This window comes from Lissotriton helveticus, chromosome 2_2 (genome assembly GCF_964261635.1).
Source record: "Lissotriton helveticus chromosome 2_2, aLisHel1.1, whole genome shotgun sequence".
Taxonomy (NCBI): domain Eukaryota; kingdom Metazoa; phylum Chordata; class Amphibia; order Caudata; family Salamandridae; genus Lissotriton; species Lissotriton helveticus.
Genome location: NC_136060.1, coordinates 140,959,389 through 140,977,654, shown reverse-complemented (window position 1 = coordinate 140,977,654; position 18,266 = coordinate 140,959,389). Strand labels below are relative to the sequence as shown.

At 44.9% G+C, this 18,266-nt stretch overlaps 1 protein-coding gene across 1 annotated transcript in view; it reads right to left on the bottom strand.

Moving 5' to 3' along the window:
* Positions 1–18,266, bottom strand: part of LOC144821639 (uncharacterized) — a 335,720-nt gene that overhangs the window by 34,380 nt on the left and 283,074 nt on the right. The window lies entirely within an intron of this gene.

The following is an 18,266-nucleotide window of genomic DNA, read 5'->3' as shown; positions in this document are numbered from 1 at the left end:
GGTTGTTGGGTCGAACTATCAGAACACCAGCGATGGCTATTACCTAATGCATACGTACTTGCAGTAGTAACGATGGCTCACGGAATTGCGCACATCAGTTCGAAAGGAATATGTAAACTATTGGCCCCAGTATGGCAGAATAGCAATATCCCAAAATATGCAAAGAATGTGGTTAAAAAGTGTATGGTGTGTTTGAAGTACAATCCCGGGAGGGGAACCCCAACTCCAACTGGTCATTTTGCGCCTCCAACGTACCCGTTCGAGGTTTTACAGCTCGACTTCATCCACATGGAGAGGTGCAACAACCTAAAGTATGTGCTCGTTGTGGTCTGCGCCTTTTCAAGATGGGTGGAAGCGTACCCCCTTAAGGACAATACCGCTTTATCAACTGCCAAGGCACTCGTCAAAGAGTTCTTTCCGAGGTTCGGTATGCCTAGAATTGTCTGGAGTGATAATGGAAGTGAATTCGTAGGATGCGTGATGAAGAGAGTGTGTGAGTGTTTAGGCATCCACCAAAAATTCCACGCTGCAAATCACCCCCAATCAGCTGGATTAGTAGAGTGCTACAATGGCACTCTAAAACTCAAACTAGCCAAGATCCAAGCCAGTACAGGTCTTAAATGGCCTGACGCACTGCCTCTAGCGCTTTTGTCAACCATAATGACTGTCCACTCCAGATTAGGACTTAGCCCCCATGAGATCGTGTTTGGCCGCCAAGCCAACGTCTGGGGCGTGCCAAGACCCAAGAAACTAAGTGAGATAGAACACCCCGTACTACTTGACTATTTGTGCGAATTGACAACTAAATTGCGTGTTTTACACCAACAGGTTCACAGTTCCTCTCCACCAGCCTCTGACGATCCAGGTCACCTCATCGAGCCCGGCTCGTGGATTTTGGTGCGGAATTTCCAGCGCACCAACAACGGACAGCCGAGGTGGACCGGACCGCACCTAGTGCTGCTTTCAACGAGATCTGCTGTTCGGGTGGAAGGCAAGAAAAACTGGGTACATGGGACCCACTGCAAACGGGTCCCTCTACCCCTTCCATACGACCGGTGGGTCAACAAAGGACTTGCCGACTCCGAGACCGAATCCGTACCTCGCTTCATCCCTTTCAGCGATGCACGTTTGAAAGAAACTAGTACTGAAAAGGAGAGTGATCATATTTTACAAGGACTTGTGTCGCCGTCTATGCAATTGGACACTACCGAACCTGAGACGCTGTTTGAAGACCACACCATACCTGGGAAACGACGGTACGACCTGCGGTCTAAACAAAGAGACTAATAAACGATTGACCTAATGTGATTTCCCTTTTCCCCTAAGAACTATTTTTTGATTTTTTAGCTCTCTCGTCCCAGGGGAACTAGCTAATTTTTGATTTTTCGAACCGCCATCCGGTTCTGCTGCTAGGGTCGCGGTTGAAGTCTGGGGAGTGCAACTGGGAAGTTCTAGGTCCACGGTTCTGATTGGTCCACGGGAGTTACCCCGGACTGAGCAGAGCGCGCTCCCTGGGAGAATCAATCAACCACCGCGGGCAGCAACTAGAGGATGGAGTTTCCAAGGGTAGAGAGACCTATCAGACTCACGAACTTCGGAAAACAGTTATGCACAATACTGTCCAAAAGAAGATTCCTGATACTATGTGTTTTAATGTTATGTAGCATACTTGTGTTTTTTACTGGTTATACTCTATTCGTATTTAAAGTTACCTTTTCGAATGACACCCAGCCACCATCTCCTCCCACTATTTCTCCACACTACTTTCACCCTCTACCTGAACACGAGTCTGTCCGAAGACTCGAATTTGTAAACAATTCTTTCATTCAGCTCCTACACCAACACCAGTCCGTAATGAACGCATCAGACTGTTGGATATGCGGACTTATGCCACACACAACCGATAAGGGGATCCCATACTTCATTTTGCCATTCAGCTACTATGGTTCTCTGTGGGCTTTCCAGACCATGTTCCTATTCGCCCTAGAACCATACCCGACCCGTTCCACTGCGAGCGATTCCAATAACAAGGCACTAATTGCAGGGATAAGGAATATGAGTAGGGATATCGACACATATCTGACAATGCCCAAAGATTAACTCAGCCCCTACTCCCGTTGGAACGTGACCAAACATGGGGTTTACCTGGTCAAGAGCCAGGCAGCAAAGAAATCCCGCCCAGTTTGGATAGTGCCCCACCGAGGTCACTTATGCTTACAGGGTATCGGTAGGGACCCCACAGCACAGTTAGGAAAGAGCATTTGCACGGAAACATACGTATTTACTTCCCGAACTTCCCCTATACTTTTGGCAGCCAAAGGCACGTATTTCGTTTGCCACGACCACGCCTACACGTGGTTGCCCCCGGATTTCTCAGGTACATGTTTTATCTCATTTCTGCTGCCTCCCACCTACACGGCCAGAGCAGATTACCATCGGACAAGGACAGCTAGGGGTGTCGTGAGTAAAGATGACACCGCGGGTCAGGAATTCGCTGACTTCGCAAAGGGTTTTCTGCCATTTTGGGGGCCTATGGTGAACAGCAGAAATATTCGCCAGTTATCGAGGATAGTTGAATCCGCCGTGACTACGACGGCCGGAGCACTTGGCAATCTGACAACCGAGTTTCGGTCGGATCGACTTATGACCCTTCAGAACCGAATTGCCTTAGACATCATACTCGCCGATCGTGGTGGTGTGTGTAGAGTCATCCAATCCAGTTGTTGCATATTCATCCCTGATAACGCACCGACAGTATACCAGGCCATCTCCAAACTACACGAAATATCTGGTTCCCTTCACGTTGAGAAAGGGGATTGGTCCCTGCTGGGGTGGTTCTGGGAGCTGATCACTGCCTGGGGATGGAAAATTTTGATCTTCATTGGGATGACCTTGGCACTTCTGTTCATGTTTTGCCTATGTATACAGTGTGCTCCTGCGCTATGTGGCCTCTGTGCTACCTCGTGTGTACGGAAGCCTGTGTCACGGGACGAGCTGAGTAACAGAATGATGCTACAGCAACATCTCCACGAATTTCTTCATACCGATTTGGACTCAGATTAGCATGAGTTATTGCCTTATATGAGGGCAAAAGGAGGGTCTGTGGTTCTCAAAAATCCGGACCCTGGTGTTCTCCCGATATCGAGGTCCAATACCCGTGTCACAAAACCTCAACGCACCAAGACGATTTTGGTATCTATGAACCGATAATAATTAGGACATCATTCCTATGTATTTGCGTCACAATCGAGGGTTGCCAACACCCCAAAATCGTAGTTTCCGTCCCCATCCCTTAAACTCCATTTTGTGAACGGCATCCATCTTGCATCTTGCCCTCATGTTAAGTCAATTAAAGGTCGAGCTTGATCAAAAGGGACACGTCCACCTTTTCGTGACTTCCCCCTGACCTGTCCCAACTGACTCCATGGCCTTCGGCCAAACCTGTTTGGGCAGCTCCTCGCCCAGTGGCCGAATACGATAGCATCAATACATAACATTCCACAAACCATTCACACATACAGACCATGCTTTCTGCAAACATGCACCTGTCCACATTCCTTGTTTATGGCCAGTTTTATGACTGGGTTGTGCCTTCCTTTATTAAGGTTTCATCGATATCTGATGGGAGTTCCAGGCCTAACTGGGTAATCTATCAACAAACTGGACATCTAAAATATGGGCTTGCTTACATGACTCTGCTGTTTGTATTATTGTAGAAATATGTGTATAGCCATATCATAAACTCAGGAATTCTTGCTTGCAGCTATTATTTTTGTATATAAGGAGACGGCTGGTTCTGTAAAAACGAACAGTCTCCCGAGAACCTACTCTCCGTGCAGTGTACTTCTGGGACACGTGTTACTTGGTAGCTACCAATAAAACTTGATCTTTGACGGTAACTAGAAGACTCCGTGTTTCTGTGGTCCGGAACAAGGGAGAACTCAGAGGTCCTCGGGTGCTACCCCCTGGCACCACCGGGTTCCTAAAAACCCGGCACCTCAGTCCCCGTGTGTTGCGAGGGTGCGGCGGTTGTTGTAACTGCTGCTTTTGTATCGTTTTGCTGTTTTGTCTTCCTTGGCAGTTGCGGGACGCGAGCGGCCACCATTTTGTGCCGCCGAGCTCGCGTCCCGTTTTTTTGCACGTCTCTGCCTCCTCAGTAACCAGAACTCCTCCTGCTGCCTCGTTTGGGCTCATATTTACAAGGTATGTTGCAGATGACCACAGCATGTTACTCTGCTTTCCCTTCATGACTTTTTGCGCCACTACTTCCTTCCATGCTTGTGACTGCGTCATCACTTCATAACGACGGCCATTTTGTGGTGCTCTTCCTGCGCAATGCTTGCCATCTTTCTTTTATTTGCCTACAACCCTCTGTGGATTATTAATTGACCCTCAGGGTCTCATATCTTGTGGACGCTTTGCTGTTTCTTTCCCGCCCCATTGCTGGATGGTTTTTTTGCCTGCGTATTGCACTACCCTTTACTCAATTTTGGCGCCTGTCCAGTGGATTTGAGGTATTGCTTCTTCATTGCTCTTCTTTACCTCATATGTAACCTCCTCCTTCCTACTGCTTCTCCGTGCTCTGCATATAGGGTCTAAGCCTTTTGGTTCTTGTGGTGTGGCTTTCATCCCGGCGTTCCTCCTAGTGTGCCCCTCTGTTTGCCACAATGTCTCTAGACGGGGGCCACACGAAATCCTCCGTCACTGGTACCAAACCAAAATGCCTCAAGAATGACCCTCCGTCTCCAATTCGTTCTTCCTCGAACCCTGTGTTGGATTCCATCCTAGAAGAGGTTCGTGGTTTACAACCTTTTATGTCTGCAACTAACGAGAAGCTCAAGCAGATAGAAGACAGATGGGTTGTCATGGAGGGCAAGGTTTTGGATCTAGAGCAACGCATCAGTGACATCCAGGATGTGTCTACCAAAATTCCCATTCTTGAAAAGGAAATTCAGCAGTTGAAATTACACACAGAGGACCTTGAAAATCGTAACAGGAGGAACAACCTACGTATTTATGGCGTTCCGGAGTCCCTTGAGGGGGCGGACATGGTGTCCTTCATTCGCAAATTCCTTTATGATCTTTTGGAACTCCGACCAGAATCCAATCCTCTAAACATCCAGCGTGCTCATCGTCTGGGCCGTCTCACATCCAACCCGACCAAACCTAGGGGCATTATCCTGCTATCTCTTGAATTCACTGAATTAATGACTGTTCTTAAAGCTGCAAGACTAAAACGTCGCCTCATTTGGTCAGGTCATACCATCTTTATTGCCCAAGACTTATCAAACGCTACGAATGCACGTCGCAAGGAGTTCCTGAATCTTCGCCCTCATATGAGGGACTTAAACATTCAATATGGAATTCTGCATCCATGTCTCTGCAAAATAACTCACAACGGTCGTTCCCGTACATTTGAGGATCCTCTGAAGCTTCGAGCGTATCTTCAAAGTGTCTCTGCTTCCACTATGGACACCAATGACTGAAATTGTTTCTGCTTTCTTCCTTGCATTTAATTAACTCATGTCTTGACGACTGTTGTGGCCTTGTCCTGGTCTCTCCTTCATAACTCTTTCCTATTACTTTTCTTTTATTCTTATCTCCTATTTCTGTTTTTCCCGCGTTTCCCTTGCTCTGTGGGGTTGGCGCCCTTGCCGGCGTTTCCATGCTCCTAATGTCTTGGTATTCTCTTTTCTCTCAGATCTGGCTTCTTTGCCATGATCTGTTTGTTTCTTCTCTTCTTCTCTATCTTTCTTCTTTTGTCCTTCATTTCACAGGCCTTGCGTGTTCTCCCCCTATTCCTCTTTGTCTCCTTCTCTTTCTTGTTTACCCCTCATCCTTGCTTCCTGTTGCTCATCGTATTTTTCCTTGCTCCCCTTTTCTTCTCTTTATGCTCGATATGTTCACCCGTCCTTTGTATCTCTCTGTTTACCTGACTTTCATTGCCTTTGTCTGTATTTTGTACTCGTTTTTCATTTGTATTATATTTGTTTGCATTGTCTTGCCTTGTAGTTGTTTCCCTGCAGTGTACTGGACCCGGATGTCACCCCCTTCTCCTGCCTTCCGTCATGTGTAATTTTGTCACTTGGAATGTTCGTGGTCTTGGCAACCCTGTTAAACGTCAAAAGGTACTATCTCATTTATCCAAGTTGAATTCTCAGATTGTTTTTCTCCAGGAGACTCATTGTACAGATGTTGAATCGTTGAAACTCAAGAGGGCCTGGGTGGGTCAAGTTGTATTTCCTCCTGCTGTTGATAAAAAAGGTGGTGTTGCTATATTGTTTCGCAAAGGTTTGAATGTTCAAATTCTCTCTTCTCAAGCTGATGATGTGGGTCGCTGCGTTATGTCTAAAGTTGTCATACAAAACAAAACTATGGTACTCCTGAATATATATGGCCCTGTCCGCCCTGACCCCAAATTTTGGTCTGACATCAAAATCCTCCTTTCCTCCATTGATTGCCCTGACACTGTCATAGCTGGTGACCTTAACCAATGGTTAGACCCCTTTTCAGACAGGCTATCTTCCAGTAAATTCCAGCCTGATAAGACGCACAAGTCCTTTCAGTCAGCCATTACCTCCCGTCCCCTTTTTGATGTTTGGAAAACATGTAATCCGGACTCGCTGGAATATACCTTCTACTCGAATGTTCATCACACCCGATCCAGAATCGACTATATTCTAGTCAGCAAGCCCCTTCTCCCTGCGATTCAGCAGTCCGAAATTGGTTCTATTTTTTTTTCGGACCATGCCCCTGTTTCTGCCACTTTTGACCTCACCCAAACCTCCTCATGTTTTAGCCGCTGGAAATTTAACACTTTCCTCCTGTCAGATTCAGTTTTTATGTCTGACGTTAAGGACTTCATCTCTGAATACTTTTCCCTCAATTTACCTCAGGACACATCGATTTCGAACAATTGGGATGCCTTCAAAGCTGCCCTACGTGGCTTCACAATTTCCTATGTTTCTAAAAAGAAGAAACTCAATCGCTCTAAATATAATGCCCAACTCACCAATATCAAGACACTGGAACACTCTTACTTCTCTTCCAAAAATCCTGACGCTCTCCTCCAACTTATCAAAGCCAAATCTGACCTCAATCAAATTGCCACAGTTGAAGCCTGTAACACCCTTCTGAAGATTAAATCTAAATTTCACGGGGGTCAGAATAAAGCTGGCAAAATGTTGGCAAATTACCTCAAAATTAAGTCTGAGCGAAAATCAATTGGACCCATTCTCAATGATGCATCTAACTCACTAGTTACCTCAGACGAGGATATTGCAGACGTCTTTCATAACTACTATAAACTCCTCTATACTGATGACACTCATCCTACTAACGACGACCTCTCCCATTTTTTCAAGGATCTCCCTCCGCCCCCATCTCTCCCTACCGAGTTCCACCAATTAGAAACTGACATTACACCTCAGGAAATCCTCAAGGCAATTACCTCTCTAAAAAAATCGAAAGCTCCTGGCCCAGATGGTCTCCCTATCGAACTTTACGCCGCCTTGCACTCTATTTTTATTCCCCACCTTTCACAACTTTTTAACTCCTTTATTACGAACGCTAAGGCGTCTGGCTCCTTTTTGGACGCCCTGATAGTCATAATCCCCAAGCCTGACTTTTTAACTCCTTTATTACGAACGCTAAGGCGTCTGGCTCCTTTTTGGACGCCCTGATAGTCATAATCCCCAAGCCTGACAAAGACCACTCTTTATGTAAAAACCTTCGCCCCATTTCCCTAATTAATTACGATTGCAAGATCTTTGCCAAAATTTTAGCTGCCCGTCTTGAATCCCTTATCCCACTTTTAATCTGCACGGATCAAGTCGGTTTTGTGAAAGGTAGGCTTGCTGCTGACAATGCCCGTGTTTTTGCCAATGTTATTTCACACAGTAAACACTTTAAGGTCCCCTTAGCCGCCCTCTCCCTGGATGCTGAGAAGGCTTTCGATCGCATTAATTGGAATTTTATGTTTAAATCACTACAATGGTTTGGTTTTGGCCCCTCTTTTATCTCTTTAGTTAAACTCCTGTACTCAGCTCCACGTGCCAGCGTCTTTGCCAATAATCAATTCTCGAAATTTTTCCCCTTATCAAGAGGAACGAGACAAGGTTGCCCTCTTTCCCCTTTATTGTTTATTCTCTGCCTTGAACCATTCCTGATTAGAATCCGCTCAAACCCCCTAATTAATGGGTTCCAATTGTCGTCGATTGAGACGAAAATTTCGGCCTACGCGGATGACATCCTGGTTTACATGGCCAATCCTGTTTCTTCCCTCCCTCCATTTTTGGAAGAGGTCCGCTTATACTCATCTGTCTCTGGCTATAAGCTTAATCTTTCCAAAACGGAGGTTTTACCCTTAAATTCAACTTGCTACCAATATATGTTTGCTTCCACTGATTTTGCCTGGTGTCCTTCCAAGATCAAATACTTGGGTATTTGGTTTTCCCCTTCGTTGGGTGAAATCCTTAAATTGACCTTTGCCTCTCTTACTCAAAAAATCCAATCCCTTCAATCCTGGTCCCCTCTTTTCCTCTCCTGGTGGGGTCGATTAGATACCATTAAAATGATGATTTCCCCGCATATTTTATACACTGTTTCCATGCTTCCCATGAAGATCCCTAATTTATATTTTACTCGGCTGAACTCTATTTGCTCCAAATTTTTGTGGAATAATAAAAGACCCCGTATTGCTTTACCTAAGCTTATACGCCCCAAATCTGAAGGTGGAGTTCGCTTTCCTGATTTTAAATCATACCACTACGCCTTTCTAATAAAGCAAGCTTTCTCATTGGCCTTTAATTTCACTGATACCCCTCTGCCCAAGTGGATTCATATTGAACGGTCCTTGTTAAAAGATTTTACTTTCCAACAATCTCTTTTTATGTCAAATTGTTCATTTCTGACTAACCACCCTGTACTGAAATACTCACATACCCTGCTACACACTGTATTCTCGAAAGGTTTATCTCCCTTGCAATGTTTTCTCTCATCAAGTGTGTGGTACAACAAATATCTTAAGTATAAGGGTAAATCTTTCTATTTCAAGTATTGGAAAGAAAAGGACATTGTATTTGTATATCAATTTTTTTCTGATTCTTCCAGTATTTAATTTCCTGTAATGCAAACCATGTTTGACCTACCTGTTCATTTTCGCAAAGAATATGACATTATCACTTCCGCTATTTTATCTCATTTATTTACCCTTCCTACTTTTGATTCCCTTCCTTCCCTTACTCCTTCCACTCCTCTATACCCTTTGTTTCCCCAACAAATCCCCAAAGCTGCTCTAATTTATAAACTTTTGTTAGATACTATTGTGCTTAGACCTAAAACTCTTACTGAAACTGCTTGGGAAACTGATCTTTTTATCTCATTTTCTGTTGATGTTTGGGATCACCTATGGTGCAAATTGTTTAAGACATCGATTTCAGCTCGAATTACTCAGTCACTTTTTTTTATATATCATAGAGCTCTTATCACCCCTGTTAGCATTGCAAAATTCTCTTCCACGTCCTCCCCCCTCTGTTGGTCCTGCGCCTCTCTCCCAGGCACACTCAAGCATCTACTGTTTGATTGCGCCTCTGTTCTTGCTTTTTGGAACTCAGTTTGGGATTTTTGCATGCGTATTTTTCATCTCCCTGTTCCCTTTTCACTGCTACATGTTTTTTTAGGTTCTCAATCTGATATTTTAGACTTACATTCATATAATGCTAAACTGTTTGATCTTTTCATTGCAATTGCCTTTAAAGTAATTTTGTCCTGTTGGAAGGATAATACTAAACTGTCTGTTCATACATGGTGGAATTTCATATGTGATGAGCATAGAATTGCAATTGCTTCTTCTTCTTCTGTCACCTTAAAAATTAAATCTGATCTTACCTGGCTTCCTTTTTCTAACTACTTATCATCCCCCTCCCCTTCCTAACTTTTCCTTCTTTTCTCTCTCTCTCTTTCTTTTCCTTTTCTCCTCCTACTTTCTTCTGTTCCTTTCTTCCTTTTCTCACATTATCTGAACCACTTCTCCTCTTTATCTCCCTTTCCTTGTCTTTTCACATTGGTTCTGACTTTTTGTATATTGTTATATTATGCTGTACTCTTCTTAAACAAAATAAAACTTTATTAAACTGAAAAAAAAGAAATTGGTACAAGTAAAAATAGGTCATAAACCTACAACCAGTAACTACTGGTAATCACTGTACTCCACCTCAACCTGTAACATAAACTACATTATGTACTCTTCTCACTAGTCTAAACACATTAGACCCTACCTCCTAAGTCTAACTCACATTTAGGGGCGTAAAGCACAGAGTGAAGTACAATCTCACTAACACAAACCTCAATAGGTAAAACCATCTCTAGAGGTATCAAACACAGGGTGCCTAAAACATACTAAATGTATTACATTTCCTAGCACCACATTTAGAGCACATCAATCACATTAGGGCCTTGCACCCTATCCATATACCAGCCCCCTGGCCAACTGGCCATCTCAAGAAGGGGCTCAAATGCCCTGTGTCCAGAATGTCAGGGCTCGCTGCCAGCGCAGCGCCAGTCGGGGGTGGGCCATCTGCGCAAACCTAAACATTGCAGCTGCCCACTACTTACTGGGCAGCTGAAAACAAGAACAGGGCCTAAACGCTGCAGCTGGCACTAAGTGCTGCGCAGCTGTGTAAGGCCTGGCACCACTGTGCCACTTCTGTCCCTCTCAGGGACTCTCACTGGAACTGCGCCTAAACGGTGCAGCTGCCCTCTACTTGCTGGGCAGCTGTAAATTATAGGAACTGCGGTATGGGCTCTCAGTAGCCCTTGTAACAAACTGCGCCATAGGTGGTAGCCCTCCAGGCTCTGACCATCATCAGCAACGCGGTGGAGCCCTCCAGGCTCTAGGAACAGCTTAGGGGCGGTGGAGCCATCTGGCTCTAAAATCAACTGCGCCCCCGGAGCCCACTGGCTCCTTAAACAAAAAAGGTGCCCCAAACGTTGGAGCCTTCTGGCTCTGAAACAAAACATGCCCAAACGGGGTATCAAAGACCCCTGAGGACCCCACTGGGCCCTTTAAGTAAATATGTTCCCAAAATACTGTCAAGCGTTGGGGAAGACAGGGGCCTTTTAACAAATCATGCCCCCTGTCGTTGGGGTCGCCCTCTCGCCAGCGGGGCCGCCCAGGCGCCAACAATGTGCCGCAATGGGGCCCCAGACCCGAGGACCTCGGGACCCCCAAGGGGGCCCTCTCCAACTATTTTAACGTTGGAGCTGCCCGCTGTACCAACGGGGCTGCTCTGACCGAGGGCCATACGGTAGAACAAGGACGGCAGCCCCCTCCCCTTTTCACTCACCGGGGCTCTCGACGCTGCGTGTCTTCGCTTTGCCCGGTCACTCTTCCGGGACCAGGGTCTTGTCAGCAGGGCACAGGCAGGGCTCTCTCTCTCAGGAGAGCCCCGCCGATAATCAGGCGTCTGAGGTAGCACGCGGGGCTCTCTCAGCTCACGGGAGCCCCAGACACTCTCCCATTCCTCCTCTGTTTGCCGGAAGATGCCACGGGCGTGGGGCTCCCCTCGGGAAGTGGAAGTCCTGCCCCACATCAGGCGGCTCTGCCTGACTTCCGATTTCGGCGAACAGGGCCGCGGCAGTGACTTCCACACATCGGGCACCACGAAGGGTAGGCTCCCTCTTTGCTAACAATATAACGCGGGGTGGGCACCCGCGAGATTGCGATCAGCGCGGGGTGAGTACCTGCTTTTGGCCGACATCTCGGGGCTTCAATCAACAGGCCATAATGCAGGGTGGGCACATGCGAGGTGCACAAGGAGGGGGGGATGCCCAGGCAGGGGGAAACCCTTACATTGCAGCCCAGCTCTGCATGGCTGAAATAAAGCGCTCCCTTAGGGAAAATAAAGCGCTCACCAGGCCAGCATTTAAAAAGTACAGCAAAAACGTCCTCAACGTTAAAAAAGGAATCCTGGGGCAAAGCAGAAGGGTTCAAAGGGACTAAAGTCTCCCAGGCATCTTCAGGCCAGGCAGAAGGGCCCCAGAAAGAAGTCTTCCAGCAATCCAGGAGCTGGACAGGGACCAGGGAGGGAAGACTTTCCCTGGGCCCCAGCAGCATCACGCCCCTGGTATATTCGAGTTGGAAACAAGAACATTTTTCATGGGGTCACAGCCCCTTTTTATACACAGAAATCCTTTGTCTACAAAGGTGCAGACAAGGGGCGAACCAGATGCCACTGGTTCTGGAGCACTTTGTTTTGCTCAGCCCCTCTGCCTATTCACAGGATGGGTCAGGGACATCAGACACACCACATGGGGTGGAGCCAGCATTGTGGAGGGAAGGCCCAGCCCTATTCAGGTCCCAGGTGCACTCCTCCCTCCCATCAACATGCAGATCTCTCCATTCACCACCGGGGCAGATCCATCCTGACTCCTGGAGCCAGGCACCCCAGCCAGCTCCAGCCAATCAAAAGTCAGACAGTCAATTCACATTTTCTGCACAGACATGCCAACTTCTAGAAGTGGCACTTCCACACTAGACATGTTAAATCCATGCACATCATCGCGCAAGATTTAATCTCACGAGTTCGCACATACCAAACTCGCCCCTGCACTCCCCACACATCAGGAACTACCATGGACACATATCCACATGCATTCCTATGGGAGGGAAGGCCACTCTTCACCACACATACACAGAGAGTGCACGCACTTTACACTGGACCACAGTAAAAAAGTGCGCAGAGGCCTAAAATCACCACCACCAGGTTACAGAAACAGGCTAGGCAAATGCAAAAAGTTTCGGGGTGAACCTGCCAAAAGGGCCAAGTCCAACAGTAGGTAGCTTGAACAATACCCGCATGTTGTACTTCCCTCCACTATAATGCCACACAACTGAACGCTAGGACATGATCCTTCATGACTCCTGATAAGCCGGATAGTAACTGTCCTCTGAACACTGTAACTAGCCTCACCAATGTGTGTCTTAAACAGTATTTCTAGTATCTCTTGTTTTTATCCCCACTTGCAGGTCTACCAAGACAAGACAGGGTATGTAGTTTCACACTTACCGAGCAGTGTAGATAGCATATAACTGATCCTGAGGAAGTGTCCTGATCATCATTGACTACTGAGACACAAAACATGTTGATCATTGGAGAGTAGAACCCCTACCATTAGACACCTGACGACAAGGTTTGGGTCCTCTCTACGTCATTTTAACTAGGCAGTTTACCTTGATAATAAAATTTGGTTAGGACAAACTGACCTATTTTAATTTTCACCCCCCCTCTACTACACATACTTGGCCTCTCACCCCCACTCCACCCACCGGCAGGAACAAAAGATCCCCGATAAAGAACCCCGGTTTTATGTGCCCGTCAGGTATTGCAGCGCCGACCTGAGGAGGGGCAGGCTCAAATAATGAAGCATGACACCTAGATTGCTGGGTGTGTGAGAGCCCCAGTTCCAACAAGGAGAACTCCCTCTCCTTAATACACACCCTGCTGATCCCCCGTGGATCACATTACCGATTTCGTTCAGTACCCCATTATCCCACTCAACTAGAGGAACTCCGTACTCTTGTTTTGCAAATACTGTCTCTTGGGCTTGTACGCTAGACCTCTTAAAACTAGCCCTTAGTCCCTCCTTTTTGTCTCACATTAAATAGATCCTCCCATAGTCACACTCACTGTTCATGAGCAACCTCAACCACCAGAACACTCTTCATCCTTCACATATAGAATCAAATACAGGCAGGTTGGGTTTTACTGAGAGGCTTGAACATGCTAGAGTTTGACTCTAATTTAAAAAGCTTCTCTCTGTGTGTCAGGTCCCCAGATCCTGCTGGTCTGTTGCTGTGGCCAGATGTGAATCTGAATCTTTATCTTCATAAAAGACCAATACATTTTTATTAACTATCCAGTCGGCACTCAGCCAATATATAAATATTTTATTGTCTTTCCTGATTGGGATGAATAGGGTTCTTTAAAAAAAGATATCTTTATTGCTTTTCAGTTACTTAACAACATGCACACGTAAAATAATCACAAAGATTGGATATAGCAATGTAAGCAGTAAACCTACGTACTACACTTGACCTACTAATGAATAAATAATAATTTATTTTGCCAGCTGTGAACAAACCAGAACTCTATTACACTATAACTCGCCATGTCTTACTCTAGGCAGGAAATACTCTACAAGGCACACTCAACCAAAAACAAAGAAAACTTTCAGCAATCGGGTGGAGTTCTCATAGCTACTATCCAACATATGTGAACTGAGCATGGTATGAGTCACAACTGCATTGCTTGCATTTGCAGAACAGATCTCTCCCATTCATTTCTTATAAAATTCTGGTCCCTGGGTCAGAAAATCATTCAGATCTACCAGGACAATAAGTCCCAGAAATGATTCATGGGGGTATTTCATCCAATTTAGCCTCAAGTTTAGTTAAAATTAAAGTTCAATCCACATGAGGTATAGGCCTCCCCAACACTCTCTGTGGTGAGAGTATGGGAGCCACTTCAGCATCTGACCACTTATGCACTTCCACCAACCAATCCATTATCTTCGGTGCCACTACAGCCTTCCAATGCATTGCTATCTTTTGTTTTGCTAGAATTAAGGCCAACTCAATAAATGTACAGATCTGTGTTTGTTATTCTTAGTACAAGGCATCAATCGCAATAAACTAAATTCAAGGGACATATTCACCTGCTGTGCAGTAGCGAAATAAAGGAAAAATAAAATGATAATAACTCAAGGGTATTATCAATTTATTTTGTCCTGCTGCTGCAGCTCTGCAGGGTGGGGCTGCTCTGATACAGGAGCAGGGTGAGTGGTGAGCTTTGCAAGTGCACATGAATGTTTGGCCAGTTGTCTGGGGCTGGCCAAACGTTCATGCACACTTATCATGTTCTCCACCCAGGCTCTCCAAAGTCTGCCACACAAAAGGATAAGAAGGGGAAGGAGGAGTTTTATTTAACAGCATTTCAGGAGTGCCTCTCTGTTGCAATTACTCTTTCATTTCACGTCAACCATCACAAAGGAGGAATTACCCTTCCTGGACTTGGCCATCTATCCACATGGAGGAGTCCTACACACCAAGATGTTTCACAAACTGACTGACAGAAATGGATTACTAGTAATTGGGAGCTTCCACCTGAAGTCCCTGATGGAGAACTTACCGGTGGGCCAGTTCCTGCGCATTCGCAGGAACTGTTCTGAAATAAGAGTTTAAATCAGAAGCGACCACTTTAATGAAAAAATGGACACAGAGGAATTACCCACGCTGGACGGTGAAGAGGGCCTATAGGAGGGCAAGTAATTGCACCAGAGAGGTACTATCTCTGACTAAATAGGTTGGGGAGGATATCTTTTGACCTTATTGTGGGTAATATAGTCTGTTGAAAATAAATCCTAATTTCATGCATTCTCTTTTATTTATGTTTAGAAGTGTGAAAGTAAGGTGACGAATGAGCTCTAATCCATAACCTGAGGTGCATGCCATCTTACAATTACAGTATGTCACATATGTGACTTCGGTGGCTTGAGAGCAACCATCACAGGATTCTGTTAAATTCACTCTTCATACAGAACCTTGTAGGGCCCGCCCACTAAATCTATAGCAGTCCTTGATCTTGAAGATGTTTCCTAATTCTTGAAACAGGAAAAGGGTGTCTGTTCTCCTCTGCCAGAGTTTCTACTGCAATGCAACTGAGTAGCAGAGTCAAACCAACCACCTCCTCAACTTAACCTTTGAACTAGTGTGCACACTGATGAACTCTGCCTGCCTGCTGAGTGATACCCTATTTCCTGAAGATTTGTGTGACTTAATCTGTTTAGGACCCAAGAGCAGCACAAACTGCAGCAGACCTTCTAAAGCTGAAGGGAATAATGGTCTTCATAACCCCATCTGCAGAGTTCCTTCCACATTATCCACTACCACAGGGCCAAAGATCCTATTTGTAAAATATATTTTTGTTTTAATTACAAGACTGGTTGAGATAACTATGGTTGTTCCCTTGCACCCATTACAGATCCTAATGGCAAGTCTTGCCAGCGGCCAAAGCTATGAAAGGGTGAGGCTATGGTACTTTTAAGAAAACATTACTTTATCTCCATGGAGTCCCATTGACTATGTTTTTATGGGAGATCACCCATAGTACACACACACACCTCTGATTACTTAATTAGAAGAAATTCTAATATCAACACATACTTTTTATCTTTATCTGCAGTCAAAATCCAGTGGATCATTAACATGGTCATCATCTCTATCATTGGATATGGATCAGGCGCAGGGCAGATGTTTGGCTTAACAGGAATGTTTTAAGGGCACATTTGATTGGTATTCAGCTTTAGAGCAGGATATTTAGCTAAAATGACACTTTTGCTTTGGGGCGGAAAGAAATCGCCGAATGGTATTGGATGCTAGTTCAACCCCACAAGGATTCTCAGCCATGGTTTAAATCAATTTGGAGGAATGAGCTGCCGTGCTACGATCTTGATACTTTATGGCAAGCACCTCTGTTTTTTTTATTGCAAAATGTTAAGTCTGCACCTCTAAGGAAAAAACATTTATTTACTATTCATAAAGCGTATTGGACCCCACGAAGGCTATCCAAAATTGGTTCCAAAGGAGCGAAGTGTCTAAAGTGCGGGGAAGTTGAAGCAGACGAAGTACATATGTTTTGGCAGTGCCCTTCCATCCAAACCTTCTGGGGAAAAGTAGGTGAGATGATTTCCAGCATTATGGGGTATGAAGTCACGGTCAGTCTTTCACAGGCAATTTTTGGTGTAACCCCAGTTGAGGATGTAACAATTAATGTATCTAAACACCACAAAATTATTTTATTTTTGTTAATTCTATTGGCGCGTAGGGGTTGTGTATCAAGTGGATTTCGCCTGTTCCCCCTGTGGAGTGTGAATAGCTTAACTCGATATATAGGATTGCAAAATTGGATTGGGCAACACACAGCATAAAAAACAAATTTTTGGAATGTATGGGATGATTGGTGCAGAAGTAGGCGAATGTAAAAATAAATATTTACTGGCTAAAGTATTGTTTCTAATCTATCTTCTAAGGTAGCAATCCTCTTTTCTCTTTATTTTTTCTTTTTTGCTTCTTTTTTTTTTCTCTTTCTAGTTAAGGATTTAGTCCTATGATTATGTGATAGCTACACAGGCCATGAAGTTCAAAATGGTTTGGACTGAAAGTCCTGGTGTGGATTTTCCATATGTCCTGTTATAATGGAGAAAGAGATTTGGAAGGAGGGAGACAAGAGAGGGGTAAAAGGTTGGACCAATTTGAGCGTCCCAGTTGTCCAGTACATCCCCTCTGTAAAAGGAGTGATCGGAATCCCTCATATATTGGCGTAACCGAAACCTGGAAGTTAAAACCTTCCTTTCTTGTCGTTCCCTCACCTTTTTTGCATCCCCAATCTATAGTGGCAAAATACAAATGAGGACAAAAAAAATTTGTAGGAATATATTCCAGACTTGCTAAGGAAATATTATTTTTCCATTACCCGAATAATAGAAATGGTTTACTCAGTAATGTTACAAGCAAAGAAAGAATTCACAGAATTTTAGCCCAGTTTGAGAGCTGGAGTCCATCTTTGAGAATCAAAATTGAAAAATGAAAGCATTGCAGTCAAGCTACCCTTTGTTGAGACCGGGAGAGTACTGCATATTCAATGATCTATAGGATGGCTGTAATATCATCTGAATTCTCCGTATTCCCGAGAGAACTCTCCAGTTCACCATGCAAGATCAACATCATTACTAGTTTATTTTACCAACTGTCCCCAAAATATGCCAAGGGTATTAACCAAAGTGACATCCAGATGTGAGTCAAATGAGTCTTACTTGCACCATTCTCCTTCCAGATTCCATTTGTTCCAACTTACATTTTAAGAACTTGTAAAGAACACTACTACACTGTAGTATTACGTGGCGCTATTACTAAGGACAGCAAAAAAGTAATCCACGATATTCAGTCTAGGTGAATGAGAAAAGCCATGTCTTCAAACCATTGCTAATATCTACATGGTCCTGGGCTAATGCAAGAGACAATGGAAAGGAGTTCCAATGAGAAAGGCAAAGAAGAAACGACCAAATCGGATTCTAGAAAGCATGGGGAAGTACACTGCATGTTGGTCTGCTTTAACAAGCTCAGTTTATTCTCCCCCTCCCTCTCTCCCGTTTCATGTTTCTCTTGCTTTCTCTTTCCCCTTTCTTTCTGCTGGTGTATTTCTTACTTC